The sequence below is a fragment of the Ranitomeya variabilis genome, chromosome 8, assembly GCF_051348905.1.
Source record: "Ranitomeya variabilis isolate aRanVar5 chromosome 8, aRanVar5.hap1, whole genome shotgun sequence".
Lineage (NCBI taxonomy): Eukaryota > Metazoa > Chordata > Amphibia > Anura > Dendrobatidae > Ranitomeya > Ranitomeya variabilis.
This window is the reverse complement of record NC_135239.1, coordinates 11,379,975-11,406,811: the sequence shown is the minus strand read 5'-3', so window position 1 is coordinate 11,406,811 and position 26,837 is coordinate 11,379,975. Positions and strand designations below refer to the sequence as shown.

Genomic DNA, 26,837 nt, shown 5'->3' with positions numbered 1-26,837 from the left:
AATGATGAGCTGTGCACACGGACCTCTTAGTCCCATGCTGTAAAAATCCTAAAATGGATGCTGCATTCCTTGCCCTCATCTTTTATAGTGCCTGTAATAGCCCCAACTGGTTGTCTGTGCTAGACCATTTAATGTGATGTTAGAAATCCCGCGAGACCACCCCTGATGTCGTGAACCCACTCTTTGGCTGAGACAATCTTCAACAGTGTGTGAAGTGCTGCCCAGCATTTTTTCCAATCAGATCAGATACACTCAAATAATTAATTCCAAAATTTGCAAAGGATTCTGGGGAGTCACAGATACAGGTATAATGCATAGGAGAGGCGACAGTCTGTGCTCAGAGCAAGGTCACAGGCCGTGTGCAAGCTCCAGTCCAAAGTGTGAACAGAATCCGGCTGCTCCAAAAACCCAGGACTAATGCACAGGAAACGGCACAGGAGAAGCTACAGGCAGCGTGCAGACTCCACTGCACTGCAGAATTGGGCAGTAATACCTAGTAATAGCCTTACACCATCCAACGGGAGCAGATCTGGAGGTGGAGGGAATCCAGTGACAAAAGCAGAGTGCAAGGGGTCAAGAATGTTTGTGATGGTCACTGAGTGCATTCTTGGACCCCTGACCTGCAGGAATCCAGGGGGTTCTGTTCAGGGTATTACTCCAATAACTATAACAAATTGCAATGCGTCTTAAGCCATAAGAATTCATAGTGTGAATTATGGTTTATACTAAATGTCTGTTTTTTTTTTGGCTCAAAACGATAGGCCATCTGCAATTAAAGGGGTTGTCCACTACTTGGCAAACCTCTTTTTAATCTAAACGTTTGACCCCCATAAAATAATAAAGCCTATACTCACCTCCTGTGCTGGCGCTGTTCCCCCGGTGTTGGCACTTGCTTTCCTGGGGCTCCGGATTGGGATGTTATGACACATGACCCTGGCGCCCAATCAGCGCTTGCGTCACTGACCCCGCCTTCAGACAGTGACGCCAGAGCTGATTAGGTGCCAGGGTCACGTGTTACGGCAGAGGAGGTGAGTATAGGCCAAGTGTGGGGTATGAGAAGGGGATGTCCTAGGAGTGGACAACTTCTATAAAAACACGCCTGCATGAAGTACATGGGCTCTGCAACAGCCATAAATCCTTGTTTCTGCTCATCTATGGGTATGGGACTAGCAGGATCCAGATTGATTCTCGGGAATAGCGCCACTCTCCTACCTGGGCTGTTTGTGGTACTGCAGCCCATCCTATTCAAATTGATGGGTTTGACCTTCAATACCATAAACACAGTATGGACCAGTGGGGCGCTATTTCCAAAAGAAAGAGCAAATTATTAATAATTGTGGAGAACTATCTTTAATTGTCTGTATAATGAGGAGTTGAGCCAAGTTGTCTGATTATTCACCTAAAGACTGATAGTAAAATATTGATCGGATCTTCCACATATTAAGTCACATGTAAAGCAAGATCTCCATTTGTTCCTCTTTTGCGGACTCGGCCCCTGTGGACATCATTTGTCTACTTGGATGTCAGCAAAAACCTGTTCCCAAATAATAATACATGAATATATTTCTCGGCCCGTTTATATGAATTCCCAGAGCACGGATCGGCTGACAGCTGTTATCTTGCCCTTGTGGAGGTCTGACGGAGAGCGGCGGAACAATTCAAGGGGACATCGTAGAGGTAATTTACAGGAAGTAGAACGCGCCATGGACGAGAGAGCCGCGATATTACAACGAGGAAAATGTTTTCAAAATCTCATTCTAGAAAAGAAAAAAACGAGACTTTGATTAAAAAACTGTAATAGTTTCACTTTAAGCAGAGGACAATTTCTCACCCTGTTAAGCAGGTAATGGAAATGATATAGATGTCAACAGACCAGTGATAATCGGCGCGTCTTCTCATGTGAAAGTTCTCGACAACAAGCAAAAGAAGGAAAACTCGTTACATGGTCGGCGGCAAAGAGCCCAGAATACAGGGAAGGTCCGCAATCCTTAAAGCGTTACTGAGGGAGAAAGCAATCGCATGGTGTATATATATATATCTACTCCTATATACAGTATATAACATACGCACTTATGTATATACAGGTGCTTCTGAAAAAATTAGAATATCGTCAAAAAGTTAATTTATTTCAGTTCTTCAATACAAAAAGTGAAACTCATATATTGTATAGAGTCATTACACACACAGTGATCTATTTCACTTGTTTATTTCTGTTAATGTTGATGATTACTGTGCCGCTAATTATAGACCTGTCTCTAATATTCCCTTCATCTCTAAACTCCTGGAACGCCTGGTCCACTCCCGTCTTACCCGCTATCTCTCAGATAATTCTCTTCTCGACCCTCTTCAATCTGGTTTCCGCTCTTTACACTCTACTGAAACTGCCCTCACTAAAGTCTCTAATGACCTACTAACAGCTAAATCTAATGGTCACTATTCCATGCTAATTCTCTTGGATCTCTCCGCAGCATTCGACACTGTGGATCATCAGCTCCTCCTCACTATGCTCCGCTCCATCGGCCTCAAGGACACCGTTCTCTCTTGGTTCTCCTCCTATCTCTCTGGCCGATCCTTCACTGTTTGTTTTGCTGGTTCCTCCTCCTCTCACCTTCCCCTTACTGTTGGGGTTCCTCAAGGATCAGTCCTAGGCCCCCTCCTCTTCTCTTTGTATACTGCCCCTATTGGACAAGCAATCAGTAGATTTGGTTTCCAGTACCATCTCTATGCTGACGACACCCAATTATATACCTCTTCTCCTGTTATCACGCCGACCTTTTTAGAAAACACCAGTGATTGTCTTACCGCTGTCTCTAACATCATGTCCTCCCTCTATCTGAAACTGAACCTGTCAAAAACTGAACTCCTCGTGTTCTCTCCCTCTACAAACCTACCTTTGCCCGACATTGCCATCTCTGTGTGCGGTTCCACCATTACTCCAAAGCAACATGCCCGCTGCCTTGGGATCATCCTTGATTCCGAGCTTTCATTCACCCCCCACATCCGATCACTGGCTCGCTCTTCTTATCTGCATCTCAAAAACATTTCCAGAATTCGCCCTTTTCTTACTTTCGACTCTGCAAAAACTCTTACTGTCTCACTTATTCATTCTCGTCTGGACTATTGTAACTCTCTACTAATTGGCCTACCTTTTACCAGACTCTCCCCGCTCCAATCTGTCCTGAATGCTGCTGCCAGGATCATATTCCTCGCCAACCGTTACACCGATGCCTCTACCTTGTGCCAGTCATTACACTGGCTACCCATCCAATCCAGAATCCAGTACAAAACTACTACCCTCATCCACAAAGCACTCCATGGCTCAGCACCACCCTACATCTCCTCTCTGGTCTCAGTCTACCAACCTACCCGTGCCCTCCGCTCTGCTAATGACCTCAGGTTAGCATCCTCAATAATCAGAACCTCCCACTCCCGTCTCCAAGACTTTACACGTGCTGCGCCGATTCTTTGGAATGCACTACCTAGGTTAATACAATTAATCCCCAATCCCCACAGTTTTAAGCGTGCACTAAAAACTCATTTGTTCAGATTGGCCTACCGCCTCAACGCATTAACCTAATTATCCCTGTGTGGCCTATTAATAAAAAACAACAACATAATCACGTTCCTCCATCATGTTCTCATACACTTTATGCAGTTATAGAAAAAAACTTCTCCAAATCATAATTTACCATATATATTGCGATGTCTACCTAACATCTATATGCCAATTGCATATTGTGAACATAAGCGACTCAGGAGCTGCATATTATACAAAAAAAGGAAAAGAGTCATAGCTAGATAAATAGAAAATAGATACCAAATTTTATTAAATACAAATTAAACACACCATACAAAAATTATGTTTAAAAGAAGCAACGTATAGAGCAATCAAAAATAGGCCAGTAAATGTATATTGGGTTAGTGACAAAATATCGCCCAAGATAGTGAGTGCCAGCGGACCTGCAGCACAACTAGGGATGTAAAATCTTAATTGTCACATAAAGAGAAAAAAACAGAACACTGGATAGTGACTAGTTAGTATAGCTTAGGGTGGACAGAGTAAAGGTACCGTCACACTAAGCGACGCTGCAGCGATAGCGACAGCAATGCCGATCGCTGCAGCGTCGCTGTGTGGTCGCTGGAGAGCTGTCACACAGACCGCTCTCCAGCGACCAGCGATGCCGAGGTCCCCGGGTAACCAGGGTAAACATCGGGTTGCTAAGCGCAGGGCCGCGCTTAGTAACCCGATGTTTACCCTGGTTACCAGCGTAAAAGTTAAAAAAACAAACAGTACATGCTCACCTGCGCGTCCCCCAGCCTCTGCATCCTGACGCTGACTGAGCTCCGGCCCTAACAGCAGAGCGGTGACGTCACCGCTGTTGCTTTCACTTTCAGTTTAGGGCCGGCGCCTTAGTGTCAGGAAGCAGAGGCTGGGGGACGCGCAGGTGAGTATGTACTGTTTGTTTTTTTAACTTTTACGCTGGTAACCAGGGTAAACATCGGGTTACTAAGCGCGGCCCTGCGCTTAGTAACCCGATGTTTACCCTGGTTACCAGTGTAAAATATCGCTGGTATCGTCGCTTTTGCTGTCAAACACGGCGATACACGGCGACCTAGCGACCAAATAATGTGCAGACCTTCTAGCAGCGACCAGCAATTTCACAGCGGGATCCAGATCGCTGCTGCGTGTCAAATACAGCGATATCGCCATCCAGGTCGCTGCAACGTCACGGATTGCTGGCGATATCGCCTAGTGTGACGGTACCTTAACTGTCATAATGAGGCTCACAGGTGCAACCAGCTACCAGCGGCTGATTTATAAAGCATATCCACCCATTAAAGTGTACCAAACTAACAAACTCCAGCGGCAAAAGTATATCAGCTGACAAAGAAAGATAATAAATATACATGTGAAGTCACATAACATTACCCGTCATGGTGTAGTGCAGGGCGGCTGGGACTCTCCCCGTACTCTCCCCGCCACTTTATGCAGTTAATAGCCTCTGTGTCTGTACTGTTACATACTTAGGCAGTTAACTGGTTCATGCAGCTTTACATGAACACCCGAGCCTTACACTATGGCTGGTCCGAATAACTAAAGCAATTGTTACCATCCACCTCTCGTGTCTCCCCTTTTCCTCATAGATTGTAAGCTTGCGAGCAGCAGGGCCCTCATTCCTCCTGGTATCTGTTTTGAACTGTGATTTCTGTTATGCTGTAATGTCTATTGTCTGTACAAGTCCCCTCTATAATTTGTAAAGCGCTGCGGAATATGTTGGCGCTATATAAATAAAAATTATTATTATTATTATTATTATGATTATGGCTTACAGCCAATGAAAACCCAAAGGTCATTATCTCAGTAAATTAGAATAATTAACAAAAACACCTGTAAAGGCTCCTAATCATTTATAAAGGTTCCTTGGTCTATTTCAATAGCTCCACAATCATGGGGAAGACTGCTGACCTGACAGATGTCCAGAAGGCGTCACTGACACACTCCACAAGGAGGGGAAGCCACAAAAGAGCATTGGTAAAGAAGCCGGCTGTTCACAGAGTGCTGTATCCAAGAATATTAATGGAAAGTGGAGTGGAAGGAAAAAGTGTGGTAGAAAAAGGTGCACAAGCAACCGAGATAACCGCAGCCTGGAAAGGATTGTTCAGAAAAGGCCATTCAGTAATGTGGGGAGATTCACAAGGAGCGGACTGCTGTGGAGTCATTGCTTCACCACACACAGATGTATCCAGGACATGGACTACAAGTGTCACATTCCTTGTGTCAGCCACTCATGACCAATAGACAACGCCAGAAGCGTCTTACCTGGGCCAAGGAGGAAAAGAACCGGACTGTTATCAGTGGTCCAAGGTGTTGTGTTCAGATGAAAGTACATTTTGCATTTCATTTGGAAATCCAGGTCCGAGAGTCTGGAGGAAGAGTGGAGAGGCCACAATCCAAGCTGCTGGAGGTCTAGTGTGAAGTCTCCACAATCAGTGATGGTTTGGGGAGCCATGTCATCTGCTGGTGTAGGTCCACTGTGTGTTATCAAGACCAAAGTCAGCGCAGCCGTCTACCAGGACATATTAGAGAACTTCATGATTCTGCAGCGCCCCAGAGTCCTGGTCGTTGCAGTACTGTGGCTCCGCCACTAAGGGGAGCTATGGTACGTCTGATGGCACTGAAGGAGTTCATCTGATCAGGTATCACAGACACCAATACATTTCACAGTCGGGCCTTCAGGGGGAGCTAAGGGTTCTATTCACTAGGCCACTCCCCACCATTGTGGGTAAACTGGGGGTCAGGCAGGAAGTTAGATGAGAAAGCTGACTGGGTTGGAGCCAGGCAACACCTTGTGGCAGAGGGTGTTGCAGGGGAAGATTCGGTAGGGTCTCTGTCAGGGGTGGGATCCTGACAGAGGCTTGGCAAACTGAGAGAACGTAACGGGACCGTGCCTGCTCAGTATAGCGGCGGTGCCCAAGGAAGGACTAGAAGCGAGATAGATTGTGCTGAGTGAGAAACGAGATCAAAGCAACAAGGAGAATACCAGTAGGGGTCGTGCTGTAAGACCGAGGCAACATCCTACTGAGGCGCAAACAACCGGTGGCCGGAACGCCGAAGGAAGTATTTCTATATACAGCTTCAGGCAATACTTCGAACCTACGGCTGGACAGTCAGTCTCAGGCGGGCTGTCTCACCTAAATCACCTATGCAGTCTTGGGGGGCAACTTGTGGAGAGGGGCGACTCTAGGGTCCCGGAAGAGCTCCGAGACTACCCGTCAAACGGGTGCCGTCCCAACCGTAACATCAGGGAGGGACGGAAGATTAGCAGAACATCATCTAATCGAGTTGTGAGGGAACTTAAGAAACAGACACAACAGTTGTGGGGACTTTCCGTAAGCACAGCAGGGAAGGACCGCAACACATAGCGCTAGAAGGAAGGCACAGATTTCCACCTGTAAAGAGAACTCTGGAGGTGCCATTGGACCGGCCGGACTTGCGCAGCCTGGTGATCCGGATTCCGGACTGAGGACCCAGAGATCTTCAGTAAAGAGGTAAAGAGACTGCAACCTGGTGTCCTCGTTATTTATTGCACCGCACCAGCACCATTACCATTATCCATCATATCTACCACTGACTGTGCGCCCCTCGGCAGGGTCACGGATCGGGCCTAGCCACCGTGACAACCCCAGAGCAGAGACTCAGAGGCCCGGTATCGGGTATCCCTCGGCCCTGCGGCAGTGGGGGCGCCGCAACTTGGCGTCACGAACAGGATGTACTTAAGCCTGAAGAATCAGGTCATGTGTGCCTTGGAACTGTGATTTATTGTGCTTGGACTGTACTTTATTGCAAGGGCTGTGCTACGCCAATTGCCGCCAAAAGTTCCCGCCAAAACCGCCGCCATTACAGCGCTAAGAGGAGCGCAGGGAAGAAGAAGGGCGTGGAAGTGGGCATAGACAAGCTGGAGAGCGCGAAAGACAATGGCCGCCCAGTCTAAATATTCCTGCCCCTTGAGGACGTGTCCGTCAGCAGCCGAGATCCGCCTCCTGATTCTCAATGGTGGGCGGAGACAGAGAAAACGAAACCGCCCACGAAGGAGAGAGCGGGAAAAGGACCAGGAAGAAGAAGTCAGCGACATGGAGGATGCCATGGCCAGCCGCGCGGAGCCGGAGCGTGGGGTCGGAGCCGAGGACTCCCCCAGCTACCCGGAGAGGCACCGCAGCCAGACCTCCACAGTTGATGCTGAACTCCTGCAGACCGGAGCGGACGAGCTGATCCACCAACCCCGGCGGATGCAGCTGAGCACTGAGGCCGGGTGGAAGAAGACCATCATCGGGAGCCTCGCCAGACGTCTGTCGTCAGCCTCGTCTGGTCCGGAGCAAGAAAGAAGTTCCAGCGCTCCGAAGCCAGAAAGCAAGGCCCTGCCGGAAAGCGAGGTGCTGCAAGCAGAGATGACAGCGTCGCAGCACAAGGCCCCGCAGCCAGCGTTCCAGACCCCAGCGGAGACGGAGCAGACCGGCACCGGAGGAACCGCATCTGAAGCAGGTAGGAAGAACGACCCTGCTCTGATGATTGACACCACTCCAGTGACTGCTAGTGCCACCGCTACTGACTCCGTTCCAGTGACTGATCTTGCAGCAGCGCTACCTGCTGCCCTGACTAAGACTACCTCTGAACCGACGAGTCCCAGCACTACTACTACAGAGTGCATTATCTCTACCACCGAACTTACTACTAAAATTGACATTCGAACCCAGATTATACCTGAAAAACCGACTAGTGACATTGATACCGCATCGGATGAGAAGTCGAACAGAGATCTTCCCAGGCCAGGAAGTGTTCGCTACCAACTGATGCCTTGCAACCTACTATGAGAATAAACCTCGATACCACGAATATGTAAATAGTTCATTTAACTGTTTGTTTTCTAATCTTTCCTGCTAAACCTGTCTAGGGTTAACTCTTAAAGGGATCCCTTTGTTGACCCGGGATCCCTATTGTTTTGTTTACTTTTTCCAAGTTTTGCAAAAGTTTCCAGAACTGCCGCAATCATGAACAGTGCATGATACAAACTTTTTGTAAATAGTTTGCACCTTCTTAAAGGTGCACCCTACTGGTTTTACTTAAAGAGAGACTCTTTGCGAAGATACCGCACCGGAGCCTTTGATGAGTATGGACTGGTAGCCTGAGAGGATATGCTACCTCATAAAAACTTGGTCCCCTCTTAAAGGGGATGTCCATTTGTGTACTTATGAGTAATACTGCCTTAAAACAGTAAAGTGATTACGATGCCTTGAAAGAAAATGATAATGTTTACATGTAAAAGTTATATGTATTGAACTAGTTAATTGTAAAAGAATGCTGATAATGTTTCCCGAAAGAAAGTGAAAGTTAGAAGAAAGATGCAGTGGGCCCGTAAGGGTAGACGTAGTGTCCTGCATAGTTGCTAGTAAGAAGGTAATGATGGAAGTTAATGCTTTAAGAAAATGTTGATAACGTTGATAGAAAATGAGGATAGAAGGTAAACCCTGAGTCCTCCTAGGAGCCATATAGAGATGGCTCATTGATCCTAAACTGAAAGTAATGTTATGTTCTATACTGTGTATAGTAGTTGAAAAGACAGAAGGCTCGGGCTGAAAGGAGCGGTCCTGTAAGAAAGGAGAGGCAGTAGGTCTGGTGCCGTTAGGACAGGCGGTCCTGCAGATTTAAAGAAGGAGAATGAAAAAGTTAAATTGCCTTATAATGTGATTATAAGAAGGTCTTTAGCGGATTCAGAGTGTACGTCCTTAAAGGCGATGTTAAGTTCTTGTTCAAGAAGTTGTACAAAGTAGAATACCCGGTTGGGTAAGAAAAGTTATTTATAGCATGTTGCTATGATATTTAACCATGTTTGTAACGTTCAAGTGTCCTCACCTCCCCTAAGGGGAAGCTCTGTTCAAATATACTTATTGTTATTGTACTCAACAAAATTGTATGTCTTTTTGCTAACTTGTATTGTTGTTTTCTTCCCAGTCCCGGAGTACTGGATTTAACCAGGGGGGAGTGCAGCGCCCCAGAGTCCTGGTCGTTGCAGTACTGTGCCTCCGCCACTAAGGGGAGCTATGGTACGTCTGATGGCACTGAAGGAGTTCATCTGATCAGGTATCACAGACACCAATACATTTCACAGTCGGGCCTTCAGGGGGAGCTAAGGGTTCTATTCACTAGGCCACTCCCCACCATTGTGGGTAAACTGGGGGTCAGGCAGGAAGTTAGATGAGAAAGCTGACTGGGTTGGAACCAGGCAACACCTTGTGGCAGAGGGTGTTGCAGGGGAAGATTCGGTAGGGTCTCTGTCAGGGGTGGGATCCTGACAGAGGCTTGGCAAACTGAGAGAACGTAACGGGACCGTGCCTGCTCAGTATAGCGGCGGTGCCCAAGGAAGGACTAGAAGCGAGATAGATTGTGCTGAGTGAGAAACGAGATCAAAGCAACAAGGAGAATACCAGTAGGGGTCGTGCTGTAAGACCGAGGCAACATCCTACTGAGGCGCAAACAACCGGTGGCCGGAACGCTGAAGGAAGTATTTCTATATACAGCTTCAGGCAATACTTCGAACCTACGGCAGGACAGTCAGTCTCAGGCGGGCTGTCTCACCTAAATCACCTATGCAGTCTTGGGGGGCAACTTGTGGAGAGGGGCGACTCTAGGGTCCCGGAAGAGCTCCGAGCCTACCCGTCAAACGGGTGCCGTCCCAACCGTAACATCAGGGAGGGACGGAAGATTAGCAGAACATCATCTAATCGAGTTGTGAGGGAACTTAAGAAACAGACACAACAGTTGTGGGGACTTTCCGTAAGCACAGCAGGGAAGGACCGCAACACATAGCGCTAGAAGGAAGGCACAGATTTCCACCTGTAAAGAGAACTCTGGAGGTGCCATTGGACCGGCCGGACTTGCGCAGCCTGGTGATCCGGATTCCGGACTGAGGACCCAGAGATCTTCAGTAAAGAGGTAAAGAAACTGCAACCTGGTGTCCTCGTTATTTATTGCACCGCACCAGCACCATTACCATTATCCATCATATCTACCACTGACTGTGCGCCCCTCGGCAGGGTCACGGATCGGGCCTAGCCACCGTGACAACCCCAGAGCAGAGACTCAGAGGCCCGGTATCGGGTATCCCTCGGCCCTGCGGCAGTGGGGGCCCCGCAACTCCCTCTGCCGACAAGCTTTTTGGAGATGGAAATGTCATTCTCCAGCAGGACTTGGCCCCTGTCCACACTGCCAAAAGTACCAATACCTGGTGTAAAAACAACAGTATCACTGGGCCTGATTGGCAGCAAACTCTCCTGACCTTAACCCCATAGAGAATCTATGTGTATTGTCAAGAGGAAGATGAGACACCAGACCCAACAATGCAGACGAGCTGAAGGCGGCTATCAAAGCAACCTGGGCTTCCATAACCCCTCAGCAGTGCCACAGGCTGATTGCCTCCATGCCACGCCGCATTGATGCAGTAACTGATGCAAAAGGAGCCGCGACCAAGTATTGAGTGCATTTACTGATCATACATTTCAGTAGGACAACATTATGTATTTTAAAATAATTTTTAAAGCTGGTGTTATAAAGTATTCTAATTTACTGAGATAATGACTTTTGGGTTTTCATTGGCTGTAAGCCATAGTCATCAACATTAACAGAAATGAACACTTGGAGTTTGTAATGACTCTATAGAATATATGAGATTCACCTTTTGTTTTTAAGAACTGATATAAATTCACTTTTCAATGATATTCTAATTTTGTGAGAAGCCCCTGTATATTCACATCAGATGTATCTGTAGACTTACAGCTAAGCACATCGTGTACTGTACACACTCATACACATACTATATACACACCACTCAGGCACTAATACTGATAAACACATCGTATGGTGTACACGCACATACACAACACACATTATATACATATTCACAACACACAAATCAGATATGTCCGTGGACATACACTACAGATACACATCGTGAGCCAGTTTCTTTGTAGAGCTTGATGGTTTTTGCCTCTGCACTTGGGGACACTTTCAAAGTTTTCCCAATTTTTCGGACTGACTGACCTTCATTTCTTACAGTAATGATGGCCACTCGTATTTCTTTACTTAGCTGCTTTTTTCTTGCCATAATACAAATTCTAACAGTCTATTCAGTAGAACTATCAGCTGAGTATCCACCAGACTTCTGCACAACACAACTGATTGTCCCAACCCCATTTATAAGGCCAGAAATCCCACTTATTAAACCTGACGGGGCACACCTGTGAAGTGAAAACCATTCCCGGTGACTACCTCTTGAAGCTCATCAAGAGAATGCCAAGAGTGTGCAAAGCAGTCATCAAAGCAAAAGGTGGCTACTTTGAAGAACCTAGAATATAAGACATAATTTCAGTTGTTTCACACTTTTTTGTTAAGTATATAATTCCACATGTGTTAATTCATAGTTTTGATGCCTTCAGTGTGAATGTACAATTTTCATAGTCATGAAAATACAGAAAAATCTTTAAATGAGGTGTGTCCAAACTTTTGGTCTGTACTGTACTCAGTCCTATTTAGGCCCGTTACCTTCTGCGTTTAAAGCTCTAGAATTCATGACTCGGCATCCTCTCCAAGGACCCTTCTCCAGAAGGCCACTCTCTTCAGTCACGTTTCTTTAGGATCTCACTATCCCTTGTCCTTAGTCTCCTCTCACTCCAGGCCACCCCTAGGACAGCTCAGCTCACTTAGCACTTCCATGTTTTTTTCTTTCATCTAACAAGAAGCAATCACTCTCCCTAACACTAACCCCACCCTTGTGGGTTAGTTCCAAACATTAATTCTATGTTATCCTATACTCTACACAATGCATTCCATTACTACACACTATAATACCTTACATTATCACATCCTACATTATATATTACTAACACTACCTATAATATAACACTATACATAACTATAACACAATGCACTACACAATACATACAAAAGGGTGAGGTCCATGAGGTCTGGAGCTGCAGCTAGACCTTTCCTCAGGGGCAGATACCTACTTTGCTTCCGCTACCTTATCTGCAAACCGTAACCCAGACAGTTTTGTTGCGCCCCCATTATCATTACCGTATGAGCGCCCCTTTAGCCACACCCCCGCTGAAGTCTTATGGCGCATTCCAATGAATATGGAACAAATCTGCAACATTGTTTCTTTTCCCTCTTTATTGTACATTGTGTATAAATGTGTCGTGTACACACAGATGATGGTGACATCCCAGCTCGGCCTTTAATCCTCCGCGTTTTTGTGCCGCAGTCCGGAGGTATTGATGAACATATTCCGGCAAACACATTAATATGAGGAAAGAGAATCTCATCAGTCTGCAGCCGTGCGGCCGTCCCGGCTCCTCTCATCCTCGCAGACGTCATCCAGTTAATAAGCAGGAGAGGAACTTACCGCAAGCCACATGCAAATCCTCTCAGTGAGATTCTCACTTTTGCTTCACATCCATCGCCGGTGTGGATATTTCCCAGGAGGTTTTCCCGCTGTATTACAAATCTTGCTGAGTTCAAGAGATAAGGAAGCGGCATAAGCAACTCATAATTATATCCAGCTATTTGACTAGTTATTTTGATGGTTCCTGATTCTGTGCTATGAGCCTCGTAATGAAAGGAATGGAAATGTGATTAGATTAGAATAAAACTTGGCGAAGATAAAAAAGAAACATTGTCATTAGAATAATAAAGAATCCGGCGAAAACATCAATTATTACAATATTCTTAGATGTTAGAGACGTTGACACGGGGCGCAAAGTCTCTCCTACCTGGTTATGCCCCAATTATACCCATTCTGTATGACAGCCGCCGAGACCCGCTGCCAATCCGTGGAGTTGGCAAAAGTCCCAAACTTTCCAGAACTGTTCAGAACTTTAGAATATAATGCAAAGTTTTGTCTTTGCCCTAAAAAAGGCTGGGGGTTATGTAAACCTTTAACCCCTTCACGACCTTGGCCAAAGTCATGTCCCTGCCTTCGATGCAGGCTCTGACGCTGAGCCTGCATCTTTCCAAGATCCAGTTAAATGCCGCTGTCAATCACTGACAGCGGCATTTAACACAAGCTGGCAGGAAGCCATCGGCACCCCTGTTACGTGATCGCTGGGTGACGATGTGTGGTCATGACAGCCGGGGGTCTGCAGAAGACCCCCATGACTGTCATTGTGAATCACCTATGAATGCTGGCTTGTGGCTGACATTCATAGGAGATCATGATTTATGCTACATATAGCAGTGCTATTCGTAGCACAGGCGATCGGATGATTGCAGATTCAAGACTACTGAAGCAAGTAAAAAGTAAAAAAAAGTTTTAAAAAATATAAAAGAATAAAAAAACAGAAATGTTCAAATCAGCCACCCATTTTCCCCATTGAAAATAAAAGAATAAAAAAAGTACAGTTATTTGGTGTCGCTGAGTTCAGAATCGCCCGATCTATCAAAATATAGAATAAATGCATCTGATAGTAAACAGCCTAACAAGAAAAAAAATCAAAACAATAAAATACAATAACAGGTGATCAAAACATTGTATCTACCCCAAAATTGTATTAGTAAAAACATCAGCTCAAGCTACAAAAAATAAGACCTCATCCAGCCTCCGATCCCAAAAAAATGGAGACGCTACGAGTCTTGGAAAACGTTGATATAAGCAAATTTTTTTTGTCTTACAAACTTCAAATTTTTATTTAACCTCTTAAATAAAAATGAACCTATACATATTTGATATCTGTGAGCTCGTAAATGACCTGGAGAATCATAATGGCCGGTAAATTTTAGCATTTTAGTGACCATGGTATATATATATATATATAAAAAAAAAAAAAAAACTATTGTGGAATTGCCCTTTTTTTGCAATTTCACCTCACTTACAATTTTTTTGCCGTTTTCCAGTAAGCTATATTGTAAAATCAATGGTGTCATTGAAAAGTACAAGTCGCCCCGCAAAAAACAAGCCCTCCTAATGCTATATTAATGGAAAACTCAAAAAAAAGTTATGTCTCTGGAAAGAAGGGGAGCAAAAAACAAAAGCACAAAAACGGAAAATCACAAGGCGGTGAAGGGTTTAAAAAAGGTAATTCCTGCCTGATTTGGGCTGTTCCCTCCTCTCAGGGAGCAGAGTGACTATAAGGAGCGTTGGTCTCTCTCCAGAGGATGAAGCCTCCATCTGGAGTGTGTCAATGACGCCTTCTGGACATCTGTCATGTCAGCAGTCTTCCCCATGATTGTGGAGCTACTGACACAGACTAAGGGACCTTTTTAATCGCTTTGCAGGTGGTTTTTGTTAATTATTCTAATTTACTGAAATAATGACTTTTGGGTTTTCATTGGCTGTAAGCCATAATCATCAACATTAACAGAAATAAACATGTGAAATAGATCACTCTGTGTGTAATGACTCTATAGAATATATGAAAATCACTTTTTGTATTGAAGAACTGAAATAAAGTAACTTTTTAATGATATTCTAATTTTGTGAGAAACTCTTGTATGTGGCTGCCAATTGCTGCACGATTACAATGAAGGATCAGCAAACTAATAGATTGGATTATTGGAGGGTTATGGCAACTACATAACATTGCCCCTGCAGATGAATGGCGTCTCGGTAATTACCAGTGCAGTATCGTTGTGCCTGCCACTGGCGGTGTGCCCTTCCCCCTGGCTGTCTCCTCCGCCTTGTATTTTTCTGTAGGTCGCCTGTTGAGGGTCTTGTCCCCTATAAACGCTCATTGCAGGCAGTCGGACAATGGCTTCACACTGTCAGTCGGCTCCTTTAACAATTCTTTGAAGTATCGTGCCGCACTCGAGTGGGATCAACCCGAGCTCAGATACAATACCGCACACCTCATCTTGGGTATCACTCGGATAAAACATTGGTCATGATGAGGACTTTGCAGATAGAAAAAGCTCAAAATCCCCGTTATTCGCAAGAGCCGACTTTTCAAGAGGATGTAATTTTAGACACTTTGATTAAGCTTGAAAAAAAAAACCCTAGCAGAGGAAATAAAGAGAATCTCTGGCAGCGGAGACGTTTCCAAATGTAACACGGCTCATAAGAATAGTTCAATATTACAAGTAGAAATGATGGATGTGAACAGAAAACGTCTTCTGTGTGTAATCTTCATACTTTCCTTATCTGCAACAACAAGCTAATTAAAGGTGCAAGGATTCTCTATGGTTCATGCAGTGAAAAAAAAGTGAAAAGTGCACAATTATGTAGAACCGCACTACATGTGCACATGCAGCAGTACCTACAGTGTTAGGGTAAAAGACAAATATTACAAATTGAGAGTCCTCAGTGGTTGATAGTTTTTAATGGTTGACTGAAAAGAAGGTAGGGTAAAAGAGGGCACTACAGGTGCGTGATGCTGAAGAAGATGCGGCAGAGATTGCTGTGGAGGTGTCCTGTAGAGAACAGAATCGAGGGATGTGAGGACCAAACTGAAGAGAACTGGGACAAGTAGCCAAATAATGAGCGGTAACAGAATTACTGGTGAGAGGATAATGACCGTCATCACATCCATGCACCATGCTCCCCAGAGTGAAGGCTGCGGACCAAAAATATTATTCAACATACACCACGTTCCAAATCTGCAAATTGCATTTAAGTGTCAAAGTGTCATGTTTTTTTATTTTTAACATAAATTCATGGATGGTTTGTATTTCGGGGTCTTCGGATCACTGAAATCAATATCAGACCCCTGTAATAATTAGCAAACACAAGTACCTCAGTGACATTTCAATGCCAAAAAAATAGGGCTATAAGTAACCCATTAATGATAGAAAAGAAAATACCCACTCAAACATAAATATATATAACAGGAGAAACAAGAATAACCAGGTACGATAAATAAAAATGTGCATTTTATTGAAAGTTCAGAAATATATCAAATTACCACAAATAGTCACCAAACAACAACCATAAAAAATGACACATCAGCAAGAAAAGAGACAGAAAAGCCAAGGGGCCACTGATTGCACCTGCCCGACTATTAGTAACCAGTAGTATTAATGTAAAGTGCTTGTGCAATAATATAGGACATGGTAAGAGGGCTCCTCCAGCAAGGGATATTAAAGTCACTACATCCAATCAAAAAGACCCCTAAGGAAGGAGAGAACTTACCACAGGCAGAAGCACAGAGACCCCAGGCCAGTGTTAGATACCCCCGACGCGCGTTTCGCGTGTTTGATCCACCGCTTTATTAAGGGGAATGCAGAAATGTAGCAGCAAGGACCTTTTATGGTCACATGGGGAATCACATGGTAGAATTGAGGCCAATCAGCGCGGTTAAGAGCGGCGCATGCACAGCGTGTCTCCCAGGTCCTGGCAGGTACATCTCGGCGTCATGTGTCACTGCGCACAATTCCCCTCCCCGTGCGTGCGAGCAAGACAGAAAGGCGCATCGATGTCCACCAGGAGACGGGAGTAGCGGTACGCATGCGCACAACCACTTTGCCACCAATGTAGAGTCTGAATAACTATTTCAGTGCCAAAATATTACAATCAAATGGCATAATGGATCAGAAAAGCACGTATATCAATCTTAGACCTGTACTATTTTACAATATCACACATATATGCCAAAAGTGTATAGCACAGAAGTTATAATAATGACACAGTGCATAAATCACATGTTCAAAAATGTATAGATGTCGCTAGCACCGTCAGCTTGCTGTATAGGTGATGAGATGAACGGTATATCTGTGATTCCATTATCCGTGAAAGATCACATAATCAGTCCCGCTGCAAAATTACAGGAAAAGTAAAAACCATTAAAATACAAAAAAAACACACACATAAAAAACTAGCTAACACCATGGATGGGGGAGTATGGGAGGAACGGACGAATCTCAGAAGTCCCAGAAGAATGGAGGCACATTAAGGGTGCATTGCTACAATAAATCATAAAAAGGATGCAAATGATAACGATTCGTTTAGACCCCTAGGGGTCAGGGTGTCCAGTAGCACAATCCATTTCGCTTCTACTTGGGCAAGAGTTTTTTTTATAATCACCCCCCCCTAATCCCTTGGTGAAGATGATCACTGCTATGGTACTGTCTAAAGTGCGAAGGGATCGTCTTCTGGAAGGTAATGTTGGTCGCTGTCTTGGCTGCACAAATGTCCCGCACATGCACTTGCACACGCACTCTCAGCTCTCTTGATGTGAGTCCAATATAGATTTTTGAGCAGCCGCAGGTCGCATAGTAGATGACATTCGTGCTACTGCATGATATTCGATGCTTGATATTGAATTTGTTTCTTTCCATCAGATGAGCCGAATATGGTGCAGCGCAGGACATTTGGGCAGGCAAGACAGCGACCGCATGGTATAGAACCAGGTATTGGGCCCCTAGAGCCAAACGGATGATTAAGAGTAGGAATATAGTGGCTACTCACTAAGAGATCTTTAAGATTTTTTGATCTCCTTGCCATCATAGAGGGATAGTCACCAAGGGATGTTCCCAGGGAGGGCTCGGTACTCAGAATAGGCCAATGTTTTTTAAGAATCTGTCTCATATCCTCCCATACATGATTAAATGTGGATATAAATCTTATTGGTCCATCCTTTACTTTACAAGGTCGAGCTCTGGAAGATTTAAGAAGATCGCTCCGTGGAGTTGCCCTTGCTCTCTGATATCCCTGCTTGATGCACCAACTGGAATAACCACGTGCCGCAAACCGGGATCTTAAATCAGAGGCTTGTTTTTCGAATTTGGCATCAGATGAACAGATCCGCCTCATCCTAAGGAACTGTCCGACTGGGACGGTCCTAATCGTGGAAGGATTGTGAGCGGAGGACGCATGAATCAGAGCATTTACAGATGTCAGTTTACGATAAACATCCGTCTGAATATGTCCTAACTGATCAACCTCAAAACTGACATCCAGGAAGTTAACCTTCTTGACATCATATGTATATGTAAGGCGGATGTTTAAAGAGTTCTGATTCAGCGTCCCCATGAACTCCCCGAGTTGCTGCACCATCCCGTCCCACAATAAGAAAATATCATCTATATATCTGTGCCAGCACAGCACATGGGAGGCAGCCTCCAGGCCCCCGTCGCCAAAAAGGAATCTCTCCCAGGAACCCAGGAAGAGATTTGTATACGAGGGCGCACAGACCGCGCCCATGGCTGTGCCGTGCTTCTGTAAGTAAAAATGATCTCTATAGACAAAAAAATTGTGGGTCAGGACATAGCGCAGCAGCTCGAGGATAAATTCACACAAAAGGCCATCACGGTCGGAGGCCCCCAAGAAGAGGCGGACCGCATCGATGCCATACTCGTGGTCAATACATGTGTAGAGGTTCTCCACGTCAGCGGTGACCATCAGGGTATCGTGATCCACAAGAATACCGTCGACCCTAGCCAGGGCGTCCGTAGTGTCCCGTACATATGACGGCAACGTCTCCACCATAGGTTTTAAATAGAAGTCAATAAATTGGCATATAGGGTTACAAAGACCTCCAATGCCTGACACAATAGCGCGCCCTGGAGGGTCGAGGGCATTCTTGAGAATTTTGGGCAGTAAATAAAACGTTGGAATTTTAGGAGATTTCACAGTGAGCCCATCCAAAACCTGCCGGGTGATCACATCTCTATCCAGAGCTCTGACCAAGATACCTTGGAGATCAAGAGAGAAAGACTTTAAAAGATTAAAAGATAATATGTATGTATCAGAATCCTTTAGTTGTCTAAAGGCCTCCTGTTAGTTTTTGGCCTGCGGCCAGATCACAATGTCCCCCCCTTGTCTGCAAGTTTAAATACAACTTCCGGAAGAGACTGAAGTTGAGATAATGCTATATGATCTGCATGCGTCAAATTTTCATACTGTCGTCTTGTTGAAAATCTCTTAAAATCCTCAGTGACACATTTCGTAAAAACCTCAAATGCCGGACTCAGAGACAAGGGGGGGGGGGGACTTGGTAGATCTGGGAGAGGAAGAGGGTGGAAACCTACTAGTATAGGAACCAACCTGTTCGTCTAGAAGGTCCTCTAGATTCTGAAGAGTTTCTCTCTCGATCTCGCTCAAGGGTTCAAGAGTCCTTTTATGATGTAATTTCCTCAACAATAATTTGTGGGAGAATAGATTCAGATCTTTTATAGCTGTAAAAAAATGAAAAGAATTAGTTGGTGAAAAAGAAAGGCCCTTTGATAAAGGTTTTAACTGAGTATCCGTAAGAACATGAGATGATAGATTAACTACCTGTAGCCCTCCTTGGGAATCAGACGATGCTCCTGTGTTAGTTTTGGTCTTAGATGTTTGTCTAGTTGTACGTTTGTATGCAGACGTTTTTCCTAAGGGACCACCCTGTGTCGAATTCTTTGGTATAGATTCATCATCTCCGGAGATATTAGATCTCATTGATGGTGACCGTGATCTTGAGGGTGAAGGGTTTCTAGATTGCGACCTCGATCGGTAATATATATTCCACCATCTATAGACGCGTGAAGACCTCTTATCCTTAACGTCCCTCCGGAATTTTTTCGCTTTAGTAGTTTGTATTTCGTGTGCCCATTTTTGGGAAAGAACATCAATCTCCTCATTAAACTTTTTAAGGGAGTCAGAAGTCATATCTCTACGGAGAATAATCTGTAGTTCCTCAATCTCGGATTCGAGAGAGGTAAGAGAATCATAATTCATACTTTTCAAAAGTTCCATAAATCCCCTGAAACATGTATTCGTAAGGGTTTCCCATTTGTTTTTAAAGGTTTCATCCTCAATTGGAAAGGATGGAAAGACCTGTATTCTCAGACCTCTTGGAATAAGGTCCCTCTGTATATATTTTTCTAAAAATGCATGTAATAATTAGTTGCCAGGTGCCCAATTTAAAGAAAACTCCATAAGAAGGACATTCCACATTAATAAGCAGCTGTAGGTTTCAAGCAACATGGGAGAGAAAAAGGATCTCTGCTGCTTAAAAGCGTTACACAGGGCAATGACTCGGACAAGGTATGAAAACATTAGATATTTCACCAAAACTTAAACAGGAGCATTGTACTGTGAAGAGCTTTGTGGCAGATTCAAAGCACAGACAGGTTCTTGCAGATAAAGGCATAATAAGGAAGATTCCTGTAGATAAAGGCATAATAACGAAGGTTCCTGCAGATAAAGGCATAATAAGGAAGATTCCTGCAGATAAAGGCATAATGAGGAAGGTTTCTGCTAGATAAATGCATCAGAGTTAGAGAGCAGCTGGTAAAATACCATTACAAAACAGAAACAGGTATGTGAAGCCCGAACCTCTGGAGTCTGCAAACCGCAAGGTGCCGGATCCCCCAGCGGTTGGAATTGAAACAGCTTTTGATCTAAGTAAATGTGACTTCTTAATGCTGCAGATCCCACAAATGACGAGTTCCAGTTCTTTACTGCCTATAAATTGTTTGGACTCTTGTTGTGCAGAAGAATTTGCTGATTTTACAGGTTTTTTTTAGTTTTGAAAATAATCCTGTTCTCTTTTGGAGTTTTGTCCAATAAATGTTAAATGTGAATTATCCTCCAACGCTCGCTGATTGGACATTACACGACTCATCAGTGTCCAGCATTTAGGAAAATCAGAGAACAATTTGTATGATAATTTGGAGCATGGTGTAGTTTTGCGCCAGGAGCATATTGGAGAGTCGGAGATTGTATTCAGCGGTGAGTCAGTGTGAGAAGCAGCAAAGTACCGGTAACATCGGACTGCAGAGGAGAGCAGGAGGCACCCGGCGTACCGACGCTACGATCACCGCCTGAGCTGTTCTGTGCCGATATTCACCTCTTTTTTTTGAGGATACTGATTTGTTACTGTGGACCATTACAAGTGTTAGCAGGCAGCAGCCTGTGTGGTTTTGTCATAGACGGCACCAGAATAAGAGTTTCGTGAAATAGTCATTATTAGCATAACTGAATAACTTCCCACCAACTTCACATCATCGTTGCCCCGCTGTGCACCTTACGGCAGAAGATCCGGACGGTGACTGCAGAGCAGAATAAATACATTTTCTCCGAGCCGTAGACTGTATCCAGACATTAGCAGAGCACAATGTATGAGCGAGAGCGTCCAGACAAGCAACGTGACGCCTAAGTCAGGCTAAAAGGAATGAAGATTGCAGACCTGACCCAACCGCGGGCAGATAATGTCACTCAAGCGCCAGTTCATCCCAATGGTATCTGAAGTTTAAGAAAATAGACCTCGGTGTCGTCGTCGTGTCATTCCAGTGAAGGCGCGAGATAAAAGACGAGTCCAGTCACAATGAGGCGCAGGAGAATACAACCGGTGATATTAGATGTCACGCTTGGTAATATTGGTCTCCGATACTGCGAATATTCCATTTAATCAGCCTTGCAATGGTGCCCCGGTGACACATGCCCTTTATTATACCGGCGCCTTCGTATGGCCGACTGTTGGATTCCATTGGTGCTGAGTCCTGGAAGCTCCAGATACTTTTATTCTTTGTTAATCTTTCTTAAAGGAACATTACATCTAGAAATGAATGACTGAATTACACAACAAATATTGTCGCACTCACTGTTCATTTTCTACATGATCCTTGCAAAATCTTGCAAGGGGTTAATCTCCTGCTGATCAGCCCCATCTTTTGGTGGTGGCCAACTGAAGCCATGACCCTTTAGCCAATGGACAGTGGTTTACAATATTTTGTCCCACTGCCGACAGGGCAGAGGGGGGGAGGCTCCTGCTGCAGACAGTCACACAGAGAAAAGTGAGGACACAGCTGAGAGAATATTCAGTGTTGGCTGCCTCCAGCCACTAGCAGAGGCGGCTCTCTGTATATTAAAGGGAGTTTCTTACTATTTCATGATACTTTATAATAAATATGGGACCACAAGAGTATTAAAAAACAAAACAGGAAAACAAAATTAATTTACCAGACCATCGATCACACGATCCTGAGTACCCCGTCAATCTCTTGGCTTCTTTTTCCAGCAGGGGGTATCATACAACCCTTGCAGTCAATCATCCACCATTGAATGATTGCAGGCACGTTTTGTTTGACCTGGAAGAAAGTTTCCTGTAGTGCAGACATTGCTGTTCATACTTCTTCAGATTTTTCAGCTACGTTTCCACACTGCAGCAGTGCCTTCATCAGCGATTTAAAGCCAAAACACATTGGGTTCATCATTGCATTTGACATTTTTTTTGTCTCATTTTTCATGTTTTGTGACTGCGCATCCCAGATTGTTACCTGCATTATTCGCCATTTGTCCTCCTTTTTTTTCCCCACTTTTGAATGATACTGGTTTTGTGTTGGGCAGGTGTAGGACATCTGATCCAAGCCCTGAACTGAGACCCTGGACGTCTCATAGGATTTTTCTCCAATTATCCATGGGAAACAATTTGTCTAGGGTTTATCATGAATTCAATAGCAGTGCCCTCTCCCATCGCCATCTCCAGCGCCCTCTCCCATTGCCCTCTCCCATCGCTGTCTCCAGCGCCCTCTCCCATCACCCTTTCCCATCGCCCTCTCCCATCGCTATCTCCCACTACCATCACCCTCTCTCATCGCCCGCTCCCATCACCCTCTCCCATCACCGTCTCCCATCAGCCTGTCCCATCACCGTCTCCCATCGCCCTCTCCCATCACCCACTCCCATCGCCATCTCCCATCACCGTCTCCCATCACCCTCTCCCATTGCCATCTCCCACTACCATCACCCTCTCTCATCGCCCACTCCCATCACCCTCTCCCATCACCCTCTCCCATCCCCATCACCGTCTCCCATCAGCCTGTCCCATCACCGTCTCCCATCGCCGTCTCCCATCACCGTCTCCCATCACCCTTTCCCATCACCCTCTCCCATTGCCATCTCCCACTACCATCACCCTCTCTCATCGCCCACTCCCATCACCCTCTCCCATCACCCTCTCCCATCCCCATCACCGTCTCCCATCAGCCTGTCCCATCACTGTCTCCCATTGCCGTCTCCCATCGCCGTCTCCCATCGCCGTCTCCCATCACCGTCTCCCATCACCCTTTCCCATCACCCTCTCCCATTGCCATCTCCCACTATCATCACCCTCTCTCATCGCCCGCTCCCATCGCCCTTTCCCATCACCCTCTCCCATCACCGTCTCCCATCAGCCTGTCCCATCACCGTCTCATTTGAAATAAGCAAACAAAAAGGGCCTATTACTTGTCAATACCCCTACATGTCCTCTGAATATAAATGTCCAGAATAGCCAAGAGAAACAGCTCCAATACAATAAAACATAACTTTTAATAATAAATATCTAAAAAACTAATGGATAATTCTCAACAAGACACAACAGTGATAAAGTGCAAAAAGTGCTCATGTAAACCAGTGCTCAATAAAAAAAATGGTTTTATCTCACCAAATCTGTAGTTTCCTTCAAGGGCAGTCCCCAAGTCAGGCTAGTAAGTTGTACCCACCACTGCCATGTAAACTTCCCTATGCGTTTCCTCTCCCGTATGGGAGATTCATCAGGGGAAAATATAAAGATTGTGGGAATTTTTTAGGAAAAGGGAGAAGCCCCTACGTCGGGAGGTAGCTCCAGTGTCCAATACCCCGGGTCTCAGGTTAGGACTGTTATCTGGTAGGATTATCCTATAGGGATAGTAGGGAAGTTTACATGGCAATGGTGGGTACAACTTACTAGCCTGACTTGGGGACTGCCCTTGTCAGGGTGGGAGCACTACAGGGGCACGACGGGGGTAGGATAGAAACTCCCCCCCCTTAATATATACAGATGCTCCCGTGAAGGAAACTACAGATTTGGTGAGATAAAACCTTTTTTTTATTGAGCACTGGTTTACATGAGCACTTTTTGCACTTTATCACTGTTGTGTCTGGTTGAGAATTATCCATTAGTTTTTTTAGATATTTATTATTAAAAGTTATGTTTTATTGTATTGGAGGTGTTTCTCTTGGCTATTCTGCCCATCACCATCTGCCATCGCCATCTCCCATCACCCTCTCCCATCGCCCTCTCCCATCACCCTCTCCCATCGCCCTCTCCCATCACCCTCTCCCATCGCCGTCTCCCATCACCCTCTCCCATCGCCGTCTCCCATCACCCTCTCCCATCGCCCTCTCCCATCGCCCTCTCCCATCGCCCTCTCCCATCGCCCTCTCCCATCGCCCTCTCCCATCACCCTCTCCCATCACCGTCTCCCATCACCCTCTCCCATCGCCCTCTCCCATCACCCTCTCCCATCACCGTCTCCCATCACCCTCTCCCATCGCCGTCTCCCATCACCCTCTCCCATCGCCGTCTCCCATCACCCTCTCCCATCGCCGTCTCCCATCACCCTCTCCCATCGCCCTCTCCCATCACCGTCTCCCATCACCCTCTCCCATCGCCCTCTCCCATCGCCGTCTCCCATCGCCCTCTCCCATTCCCGCTTCCATCGCCCGCTTCCATCGCCCGCTTTCATCGCCCTCTCCCATCGCCCTCTCCCATCGCCCTCTCCCATCACCCTCTCCCATCGCCCTCTCCCATCGCCCTCTCCCATTCCCGCTTCCATCGCCCGCTTCCATCGCCCGCTTTCATCGCCCTCTCCCATCGCCCTCTCCTATCACCCGCTCCCAATGCCCTCTCCCATCTCCCTCTCCCATTGCCATCACCTGCTCCCATCACTCTCTCCCATCGCCCACTCCCATCGCCTGCTACCATCGCCCTCTCTCATCACCCTCTCCCATCACCCTCTCCCATCGCCCTCTCCCATCGCCCTTTCCCATCGCTCTCTCCCATCACCCACTCCCATCATCCCCTCCCATCGCCCACTCCGAGGATTAAGTTGGCATTGCACAATCTCAGGGTAATACAGATGCAGAAAATAAGTGGACAGGAAAGTAATTGGTTTATTCAGTGTACTGTGGGCACTGGGTACATGAAATGCACACTCTGACAGCTTATTACAACAAATGTATAATTAAGGAATCCATTAAATGGTGCAGCGTAAAGACTGATATGTCCTTCACAACTTAATAGACACATTGACAAAACCTCGAAATGAAAAAGTATGAGACTTTATAACATTGCTGGAATGTTATATCCTGCAGAAATCCGGAATTTTTTTCACATATAGTTGTGCTGTGAGTTGCATGTGACATTCTCAGGGTCTGTGCACGGTGCAGACATTTCTGCACCATTCCTGCATCTCTTGGCACGAAAAACTCTGCATAAAATAGACACATTGTGATGAATATTTTACATGTGTTTTGGTTAAGATTTTTCCCCACTCATTTGTATGAGTGAAATCTGCAGGAAAACATTTTGTCTAGGGTTTATCATGAATTCCATAGTGGTGCCCGCTTCCATCGCCCACTCCGTGGATTAAGCTGGCATTGCACAATCTCAGGGTAATGGGGTGCAAGCACGGGGTGTGGGGTGCATGCACGGGTGTGGGGTGCAAGTACGGGGTGTGGGGTGCATGCACGGATGTGGGGTGCAAGTACGGGGTGTGGGGTGCATGCACGGGTGTGGGGTGCAAGCACCGGGTGTCCCCTCTCACAAAGTATCACTGTAGCTAAGTATCCAAAAGAAGCAGTTAATTCAATGGCCTGGAATAAACATCCATCTCCTCTCTTCACACAGGTATAACACTGCTTGCTGTCTGCCATCTTCTGCTCTGTGATCCTGCAACTATTTGTAATGGTGTAACACTGCTTGCTGAACCTCTGCTATAATTCATCTGTTGCATTGTACCCAACACTCCTGCTGTACATCCATCCTGTGGTCACTGTAGATGTTATCTGGTGAAAGGTGTTATAGCAGATAGATGGAGCCAGGCCCAGTGTCTTTGATCATCTATCCACCCTCTGGTGTGGGTTGACCAGCTGCTTATTTATCCCAAACCAGCTCCCACAATCCCTCTCACCTGACCCTCTAGCGATCCCTATAAATTTAGAAGCATTCCACGGGGTGCACGGGCGTGGGATGGGGTGCATGCATGTGGTGTCCTCTTTTGCAAAGTATCGCCATAGCTAAGTATCCAGAAGCAGCAGCTAATAGTATGTACAGCGGTGGTTTACTACTCTCAGAACCAGCCCCCCCCAGGCAGGTCTGGTGCTTGTTTATCACCTTTCCTCTTTCCAATCGACATGGGCCTCCTGAGCCGGTTCTTCTTTGTTTCTCAGTGCTGGAACTGTGGAGATGGGACTCTTCTTCTCCTCCCTTGTGATTTAGGGCAGCCTGGGGTATGAGCCTCTTTATGGGCCATACAAATGGAGCGCCCCACACCGCCACAGGGCCGAGGGGTACCCGGTACCGGGCCTCTGAGTCTCAGTTCTGGGGTTGTCACGGTGGCTAGACCCGGTCCGTGG

The 26,837-nt window shown here is 45.8% G+C and overlaps 1 long non-coding RNA gene across 1 annotated transcript; it reads right to left on the bottom strand.

Moving 5' to 3' along the window:
- Window positions 1–1,420: 1,420 nt before the first annotated feature.
- Window positions 1,421–4,979, bottom strand: LOC143788295 (uncharacterized). The gene is made up of 3 exons (XR_013218598.1): window positions 4,931–4,979; window positions 1,832–1,999; window positions 1,421–1,757 (listed from the first exon to the last, which is right to left on the bottom strand). It is a non-coding gene; the product is annotated as an uncharacterized LOC143788295 (long non-coding RNA).
- Between the last annotated feature and the right edge of the window lie 21,858 nt (window positions 4,980–26,837).